This window comes from Dipodomys spectabilis, unplaced genomic scaffold (genome assembly GCF_019054845.1).
Source record: "Dipodomys spectabilis isolate Male_0828 unplaced genomic scaffold, ASM1905484v1 ptg000195l, whole genome shotgun sequence".
NCBI classification, from domain to species: Eukaryota; Metazoa; Chordata; class Mammalia; order Rodentia; family Heteromyidae; genus Dipodomys; species Dipodomys spectabilis.
The window spans coordinates 82,266-92,735 of NW_024870872.1; the positions used below are offsets into that span (position 1 = coordinate 82,266).

At 35.2% G+C, this 10,470-nt stretch overlaps 1 non-coding gene across 1 annotated transcript; it reads left to right on the forward strand.

Moving 5' to 3' along the window:
* The first annotated feature begins 266 nt into the window (after nucleotides 1–266).
* LOC122121724 lies at nucleotides 267–373 on the forward strand. The gene has a single exon (XR_006150029.1). It is a non-coding gene; the product is annotated as a U6 spliceosomal RNA (small nuclear RNA).
* The last annotated feature ends 10,097 nt before the right edge of the window (nucleotides 374–10,470 follow it).

Genomic DNA, 10,470 nt, shown 5'->3' on the forward strand with positions numbered 1-10,470 from the left:
TTAACAAACCTTAGCACTTGCTACAGTGCTCATTATGACAGGTGCCATGTATAGAATAATTGAATTTCTACTCTTACACATCTCTTGAACAACAAATATCTGGAATTATTTTGTTTTTGACATATCTAACTTAACTTTATTCTTAAATGTGTGCTTACATAAGAAATATATGGTTCTAAAATTTCACGACAAGTCTTTTGAACTTATTTTTGTTGAATTTTCTAGTTTAGGAAAATCAATTCCACTTTATGTATAAAAAATGTTCTGGGCTCAGTTTGGCAACACATACACTAAAATTGAAAAAATACAGAGAGAATTAGCATGACCCCTACGCAAAGATGACATGCAAATTCATGAAGATTTCCACATTTTTACAACAACAGATGCTGGAGGGTATGTGGACAGAAGGGAACCCTACTCCATTCTTGGTGGGAGTGAAAACTTGTTCAAGCACCTGGAAAGAAGTATGGTGGTTCCTCAAAAGATTCTACATAGAGCTCCCCTATGACCCAGCAATCTCACTTTTGGGCATTCATCCAAATGATCAAACAAGACCATACTATAACTACCAGCACAGCTATGTGTATTGCAGCATTATTTACCATAGCTAAGATAGGGAACCAAACCCGATGCCCCTCAGAAAATGAATGAATCAAGAAATTTTGGTGTGTGTGTGTGTGTGTGTATATGTATTTTCCTCTCTATCTATCTATCTATCTTTCTATCTATCTATCTAACTACACATACATATATATGTATATATATTTGTATATATGTATATTTATATACATAAATATAAATATAGATTGGAATGTATATATATGTAAGGTATCCCTTACTTGCAATAAATAATATAAGCAGAAAACTGGGATAAGCAGAAAAGATCAAAAGCTATATGCATATTACTAAATAAGATGATGTTAAGCTAAATGAACCCCAAGATAAGGACAGAAGTGTTTTTTTTTTATTCTTTCTTACTGTTGTTTCTAACATATTTATAATGTACAATGTGATTTTTTTTGTTTTTTATTTGGTCCTCCCGCACAGTATAAGCCCTGTTTTCACTGGATTTGATGTTGGTGCACCTACATCCTGAAAATACACTTCTCTAATTTGGGGAAGGAAAGGGAAAAATCAAAATGCTTAAATAGAGATAAAAGTTGAGCCATTGTAACAATGAGATGCACAAGACAACATGTTGGGGGGTGTGGGGGTGTGGGGATGAGAAGTGTACTTGTGGAGGTGGAGGGGAAGGGATGGTGGGGGGAAAAACAAAGGAGGAGGTAACAATGCTTGATAAGAAATGCACTCATGACTTTGCTCATGTAACTTTAACCCCTCTGTACAGTACTTTTACAATAAAAAACATTAGAAAATGTTCTGAGATGGAAGAGTTTATTTTATTTTACCCATATAATATTGTTAACAAAGAAATTAATGGGGGAGAGGATTGGGTGGGGGGCCGGGGAGAGGCTGGGAAGGGATGGGAAGGGGAAACAAAGGAGGAGGCTACAATACTTGATAAGAAATGTGCTCATTATCTTGCCCATGTAATTGTAACCCCTCTGTACAGTATTTTCACAATTAAAACACACACACACACACACACACACACACACACACACACACAAAGAAATTAATGGAAAAGACTGACACAAAGATATTTTGAGTAAGTGTGTGTGTGTGTGTGTGTGTGTGTGTGTGTGTGTGTGTGTGTGTGCATGCCTGCATGTTGGTGTGCTCAGAGTTTTAACTCAGGGCTTCATGGTCTCGCTAAGCCTTTTCTCTCTACATTGGTGAGCTACTATATGAGCTACATCTCCATTCCTGGAGCTTTGCTAGTTTATTTAAATTTTGGAAAAATAATCTTAGGAATTTTTTGGCCTGATTGGCTTCCAACTCTTATCCATAATTCTCAGGGTCCTGAGTAGATATGCAGAGTAAACAGGATTACACGTGTGACCAACCATCACAATGCTTTCAGAATAATTTTAAAAGTAGAAAAAAATTTACTTCACGGGGGGACTGTTTTATCATTTCCTACTTTTAAAGCATTTTGGAGTGATTATATGTGAATTTATTTCATGTTGAGATTCTTAAGAGAGTAAGTGATAATATTTAAAAGTTTTAGTACTTTTTTAAAAGAATACTGGAACTGTGGGACAGAAGAAATTTGCCTCTCTTTGGACCTCAATTTATAAGCTCAGCTCTGTGCACGATAACGCAATGTCACCAACACAATCTGTGTTGAAGACAAAATGTGACAGAAAACAATTACCATGGGCAATAATTGCTATGCTATTATTTATTGGACAATATGAATATTGAATTGAGAGTGTAAGAGAATGGAGATATTTCAACTACCGTTTTTGTATTGCTGAAAGGCTTTTGGAAACTTTGACTCATTTCCTTCCTCACTGTGTGTCTTTGGGCCATGCACTTAGTGACTTTAATTACAATTTTTCTCAACTCTAAAATGGTAATAACATTAGCATCATAGCAAATGTTTTCTTAAGAACTAAGGGACATAAAACTTGTGAAATACTTAACATAAATTACTAATGAACTTTGAGTTTAGCCAGCAGTTTTTTTTAATACTAAACAGAATGTGTTATGTATTACAGAAATCAATACATGTAGTGAGCCACCAGAAGTAACGTTATCTATTGACTATGCTGTGCTTCCAAGGAAGCCAGGTGGATAACTTCTCATGCTGTAAATCAAACTGCTTATCTTATGTCTTGATAGTGCTAAACTATCAGGGTCAGAATAATGAAGGAATTGTAGACTGAGCTAAGGTCCATATGAAAATGTTCAAAATTGATAAAGCCTAAAAGTAACTAAGCAGTATATTGTGTTTTTCATTATTTAAGTTAAATTGCAAAGAAAGGGAAGACCTAGAAGAATGAATTCTCTTTTTGATAACCTATCATAGGTCCTTAGCAGGATGAACTCTTTCCTCATTCTTGTAGAGGCATCATCAGATGAGAGGAACTCTATTTTTTTGGTTGCGTCTTTCCATTTATTCTTCAGTTTGAAATCTGAACTACATGAGACTGAAAGAAACCAAGGAAAATTAGACACACAGGCTTTGGAAAAAGCAATCAGAGTAAAATAAACTAAATACATATAGCCTTGTAAAAGGCTTCACTAAATTGAGTTATATAGTCTCAAGCATAAGCAAAAATGATTTAAGCAATATCATGTTATTGAAAATTGAAAAATGTTAGGTGTTGCTCAATTTTTTCCTTTCTACTACCTGGAATGTATTATTGATTTTGTATAGAGAGATTAAAGATGAGATTAACAAGGAACTTGATTAAAAATCGATAAAAGTTCTGAATAGACATATTTTCCAATATGCCCTGAAAATCACCAGTGGCTTTAAAAAGTTGTGTTTAATATCACTTCTATGCTGGCTTAATGCTGTGTGAACAGAAGTCATTAGAGAAATGCAATTCAAAATTACTATGATACTACTACATAACTATTATAACTGTTATCAAAAATATTCGAAGGAACTTGGTGTGGTGGTAAAGGCTTGTAATTCCAAGCATTTGGGAAATTGGAGTAAGAGGATTTCAGCTTATGGCCAGCCTGGGATACTGCACATAGTAAAAACATGCCCTTTAAAAAAAACTTAAAAGGTAATAATGTTGGTGAGAGTGTGGAGCAAAGGAAATTTTCTACACTCTTGGTCAAAATATAGGTTAGTATTCTCGTTGTAGAAAGTAGTATGTAATTTTCTAAAGAAATGCAAAGCTGAAATATCATCTGACCCACCAATCATATGATTAATTCTTTCTGGGTAACTCGTAAATATATCTGTAGTTCACTGTTATTCACATTATTCACAACAGGCAAGATATAAATCAAAGTTATGTGTTCAACTACAGACTAATAAAGCAACTGTGGCACATGCACAAGTATAATTTTCTGTTTCATCTTTAAAATAGCAAGAGATTTCTCCCATTAGCCACAACTTACAATGACCTAAAAGATGTAATCTAAATGATGTAAAATGTTGCTTTCTGATCTTTGTAAAACCACACACACACACACACACACACACACACACACACCAACCTAAGCAAGAGAGAAATTTTTCAAAAAGTAAAGCAACTGATATTGCTGGGGCATTTAGGTCACAATATAGATGATAGTGGATATACAGGATGACCAAGTATAGAGTTGTAATGTATAACGTGAGGATACAGGGGACAACACTGGCCTTACATAGGAATGAAGCTAAATATGTAGGAGTTGGTCTTCCTTGTAGGGGTTTCTCTTTTAGGTGTTCTTCCTTCAGTAATGGATGAGATAAACGTAATTCTTTACATATACTTGCCTGTTTGCAGAAATAATAACAAACAATATAGCAATAATGTTTTATGCTCAACATGGAACAAAATGCCAAATTAATGTACATGAAATTATCCTTGATATAAACTAATTATTATTAATAAGGGAACCCATGGGACCTATGTTTCTTTAAGTCTGGCATCACTTGATGTGATTTTTTTCGACGATCTCCTATTTCCTTACAAATGAGGTGGTATCATTCTTTCTGATGGAAGCATAGTATTCCATGTGTATGTATGTGTGTATGTGTGTGTGTGTAACATTTTCTTGATCTATTCATCTACTGAGGAGCATCTGGATTGATTCCATATCTTAGCTGTGGTAAATAATATTGTGATAAACATAATTGTGCTGGTAGATTTAGTGTGGCCTTGTTTGTGATCACTTGGGTAATGCCCAGATGTGGGATTACTGGGTAATAGGGGATCATGATTGTGTACATCAAGGATAATATTAGTAGATGAGCAGAAGAGGTCAATTGCTATGTAGATATGACCATATAAGGTGATTCCAAGTGAAATGAACTCTAACACATGTTCTTCGTTGTTGTTGTTCTAATGTACTATGTGATTTCTTTTTAACTTTTTGTTTTTCCCCACTTATGATTTATCCCCTGCAGACACTATATTTGATTTTGATACCCTGAGTAGTGTAAATATGTTGAGCTGAACTAGGCAAGGGAAAGGGAAAAAACAAAATGGTGAGACAAAGGAAAAAGGGGGAACCTAGGTAACAGTGATACTCACAAGACAATATGTAGGAAATGATCTTGGTGTGGGCATTGGGAGGGAAGAGGGAGAAAAATGAGGGACTGGGTTACAAGTTAGAAAAGAAATAAATCTATTATCTTACTTACATAACTATAACCCTGCTTTTAATTACCTTGACAATAAAATATAAATAAAAAATAGAATAAAATATTCAAGAGCAGCAATACAGGAGATGGGAGTGGGGGAAATACTGTACTATACAAAGAAGACTACAACAGCTGTGGAGAACAGGAATTTTATTTTATCATAGGAAGTAATGAACTGGCGTACAGATTTTCAGCCTCATGTCAATCACTAAAAAGGGAAAACAAAATGCACAATCAGCAAACCAATAAAATAGAAAACTAAACAAGGTGGAGAGATGACTTGGACGAAGAGAAACAAATGACACAACTAGGAAACAAATAAAAAGCTGGTAAGTTTTAAAAATATTACCCATAATTCTAATAAATGTTTTTTGCATCACAATTTGTTAGAACTATACTTCAAATCACAGTTTAATAGTATATCATTTTAATAATAGGTTACTCATTATTGATTTCTTAATATTGAATGCTTAATATATAATTTTAATTTCAGCAGCTATAGGAAAGAAGAAAGTGAAGCTAATTTTAATGATATATTTTATGAATTGTAAAATTGAGAAGCATTAGAATTTAAATAATATATATTATTGTTTCATTTCTGTGAATTAATGTAGTAGTTCAAAGTGTATTCTACACTTAGCACTCATCTTAACATCAAATAATAGATTATTCCACAATACACTTGGTTTTAGGTGGAAGGGTTCAGCACTGTGGTAAAATTCACACCACACAGTACACGAGAGTATGACTTCTCTCATCTAGCTTAAATGGTGGAAATTTGATTTCTGCATGCATGTTAAATACGTGTCTAGGTGATATCTATTAAATTATATACATGAGGAGTATTTCAGATGATAATTAAAAGTCATACTCATTAATTAAATTTTTATTATTTTACAAAATAAATATTTATGGAGACTAAATTTCTGAGTAGATGATGGGTTATGTGTGCCAGATTATACATATTGAGGCTTATTTTATATTCCTGACATTGTTTCTACAGTTAGATTTAATTTTCCATAAGGGGTTAAGTGTATTATGTTGGATATATGAAAGTAAACTGAATGTTTATTCCATTAATCCTTTGCAACTTGTCTAATCCCAATATAAATTATCCATGTGCTTGAAGTAATGAAAATAACAACAGATATAAGCAACAGATATGAATCAGTCTTAGTAGACAAGTATTTTCACCTTTATTTTTATAGTTGATCCTCTTTTACACTACAGAACATTATTGGGAAAATGTGCTCCAGGCTGACCACAATTGCAGAATATTATGGTTTGATCTATCATAAGAAAAGAAAGGAAGGGGAACATTCCTTCCAAAATTATCCTCCCAGGGATGTGATCAGTTTTATGGTGGTAAGTTGGAAATGAACATTTTTCACAGTCAACCTTGAAAAGCCATCTTGATAGACTATTTCTGCAAGTGGTTACAGAGAATTATTCATAGATTTGCAAGGATGCCAGATTGCCTCATTTTGAGACAAATAAAACAGGAATTTAGCCAGCTGTTTTTGTATCTTTAGGAGAATAACACATTGACTGTACACCAGGGGATCACTGGGGCCCAGAGAAGCTAATACATTGAATAGTAATCCTAGACCTCTAAAAACAAAACAAAACAAACAAACAAAAAACTCCAGTGAGCACAGCCAGTCAGGGCTGCTATCACAGCCTACATTAAATCAGGCAAAAAACAAAAGCTGAAAGTCATTTAGCTGATAACTAATATATTTCTTATGAGGCAGACTGAAATGAGAGTCCCAAGAGTGGGTCAGAAAGACTGATTAAAGAGACTAAAATTGGTAATACAAAGATTGGAAAATAGAATTCCTTGTAGAACAAATAAATCATAGAATGACTGTGTGTGTAGGGACAAGACAGCAGACCAAATACCAGAAATGCACATTTTCTTAGAGGTCAGCTTAATGAAATATCAATGAAACTCTTTGAATTCTTAAATATTTGACCACATGTGGAAGAAAGCCAATTGCTAAAGAGAAAGAAAAAGTCATCACTCTGTTAGGAGGTCCAATGAAGTAATCAATCACAGATTTGTAATAAAAAGAGAAAATAATTATTCCAAATGAGCTTTTCATTTGTTTTGATGTAAGTGTTCTTGATTTAGGTGATAGAAATTACCATACAATTGATCCAGTCTCACAACTGAGTTGATATTGACTGCAGTATTCCCACATGAAGGAAAAGAGAAAATTTACAAATGTCTGATGAAATGAGTTGAGGATGAAGTGTTTTAATAGTGATAGTTGAGGTTTAGACATTGGTGAAGAGATGAGTTTTCTTTTATTAACCCCCACCCCATTTTTAAACTGATGACAGTGGATCACAGCTGTAATCCTAGATACTCAGGAAACTGAGATCTGAGGACTGCTGTTGAAAGCCAGCCTGGGCAGGAAAGTCCCTGAGACTCTTATCTCCATTAAACCACCAGAAAACCAGAAGTGGCACTGAGGTTCAAGAGGTACAGACCTCACCTTGAGTTGAAGAGCTCAGGAACAGTGCCCAAGCCCAGACTTCAAGCCCCTGGACCAACAACAATAAAAACAAATCTCCCTTTTCTTGTACTGCCTACATCTTTTCCTAACATTCAAAAAAGCCATTTTATCACCCACTACAGTTAAGTCCTATCCTAGCTGCTGCAAATAGGATGATTTGATATCTTATGTCAAAAGTTTCATATTTGAGGAAACAAATACCAGCAGTGGTAACTTTGCTTCCCATCCTTGAACTCTGAGACTGGGCCCTTAACATGTTTATGCTGGTAGCTTTAATGTGAGGTTGGTTGTTATTTATTGGATTACTGCCCATGAGAGGAATTAATGGGTCATAAGAGATCTATGTTTAGTCTTTTGAAGAAACTCTGTACTTCATTCAAGATAGGTTAAAAAGTTTAATTCCCCACCAACAGTGTAATAGAGTTCCCATTTGGCTACATCCATGCCAGCATTTGCTATTTTTAGTTTTCCTCATAGTGGCCATTCTAAGTGGGACAAGGTAGAATCTGTCATGTTTACTTGTACATTTGTTGGCACCTTCTAACTACCATAAATTAATGAATCTATGAAACCTATATTGCTCTGAGTCTTCATTCCTTTCTCTTTGTAATTTTCCCAAGCCTTTCATTTTCCTTAAGACTGGTGAAAAGTCATCCTTTCTTGCCGCTGACCGGCTCTGTCGGGACAACGGAGGACACCTAGTGGAGGAACTGGAATAGGTGGGGAGATGGCAAACAGACAACTCACACACAAGAGGAGTGGATGCTGAGTGCGATTTAATGCAGGGGATAACAAAATTTTAAAGCAAAAGTCTCCATGAGAAAGGGCAAAAGGTTACACAATCTTGCTGCAGGGCTTCATTCTTGGGTGGTCACCAGCTGGTTGCCTGATAGGAACTTGTTTCCGGCTTTACCTCTATTTTTAAGAAATACAATGGGTTTCGATGTTTATCACCAATTAACCATTACTTTTTTCTATAGAGGCCTTAACTGTCCCATAAGATCTTTCCTGTTCCTTCTTTAATAGTAAGCACCAAGGAGGCCTAGATCTAGCAAGTCTCTTAGTAAATGAAAGAGAGTAACAGGAAGTTATTTCTCCTAAGTAGTTCTCCCAGCAATTGCCATACATTCTTTCTGTTCTAGCCACGCCTACAGCTTCTTGTAAATCTCTTACAAACAATTCTTTCTGCTGAAATGAAATCGTGAAACCCCCAATACTTTTATATTTACTTATGACTTGTCTACTAGCCTCCATAAGAGGGGCTTACAGGGTAGCACTTAACTCTGGTGAGTCAGTCATATTTTTAAGACACTCATCAGATGTTGGAGTTGTCAACACTCTTAAGAAAGAGCCTTGAATAAGGGAAAGTTGAGCATGAGTAAGTACAATGCGCAGCAGGAACAGTAAAAGATTAATAGGCACTCCTATACAGTGAAGAAAAGAAAAACAGGGACAGAAACACATCTTTCCCAGGGGCTTGCCAGCCTTTCCAAGAGGTAGGCCTCTTTGAAGCCCCATTCTCTGAGGTAGACTTCGGTGAAATCCCATTCTCAGAGATAGGTCTCTGTGAAGCCCCATTCTCAGGTCTGAATGCAGGTTTTCTAAGCTAAGCAGACTCCACCGGAGTAGGCGTGGCACTTTCTGATGGGTGAATAGAATTCCATTGTGTGTGGGGTGTGTGTGTGTGTGTGTGTGTGTGTGTGTGTAAGATGACAATAGGCCCATGAGTTCCTTTCTAAGCCTTTTGTTTCAACTGTAATTTTGTAATTCCATATTAAATTTGGATTGCTTTCTCTACTGCATTGAAGAATATTGTTGGGATTTTGATAGGTATTGCATTGTCAATTGTTTGGGGGCAGTATTGCAGTTTTCACAATGTTAACTCTTCCAACAAGGAGCATTGAAAAGCTTTCCATTTCCTTGAATCTCCTTCAATTTCCTTTTTTGGAGTTTTAAAGTTTTCACAGTAGAGGTCCTTCACATTTTTAGTTAAATTAGTTCCTACTTTTATTGTTGTTGTTTTGTTTTGTTTAGGTTTGATTTGATATTGAGGCTAATACATATGAGGTGGTTTTTTGGGTTTCAGCCTGTGTCTTCCCATTGTTGGTTACACAGAAAAAGTACTGATTCTTGTGGGTTTTATACCCTGCTACATTGCTGAAGGTTAGCATCACCTTTACTAACTTGAGGTAGGAAGCTATAGGGTCCTTTAAATACAGGATCATTTCATCTGTGAAAAGTGATAGTTTTACTTCTTCCCTATTTAAATTCCCTTTATGTTTTTCTCTTACCTATAGCCCTTCTAGAAAGTCCATTACTATTTTGAAGAATAATAGAGAGAGTGGACATCCTTTTCTCATCCCTAATTTTAGTATCTTCATGCTTCCACCATTAGGTACATGCTTATTATCTCTTTTTCATACACATACTTTAAAATTATATTGAGGAAATTTCCATGCGTTCCTAACTTCTCAGACATTTTAACCATAAAGTGCTATTTGAGCTTGTTAAAAGCTATTTCTACATCCCTATAGATGATCACGTGGTTCTTGTCCTTGCTTCTGCTGATGGTGTGCGTTATGTTTATTGACAAGTATATTGAATCCAATTGTATCCTAGGATGCATACTGTTTCATCATAGGATATGATTTTTTTGATAGTTGCTGAAATTGGTTGGTGAGAATTTTATTAAGAACTTTTGCATCAATGCTTATAAAAGTGCTGGGTTCA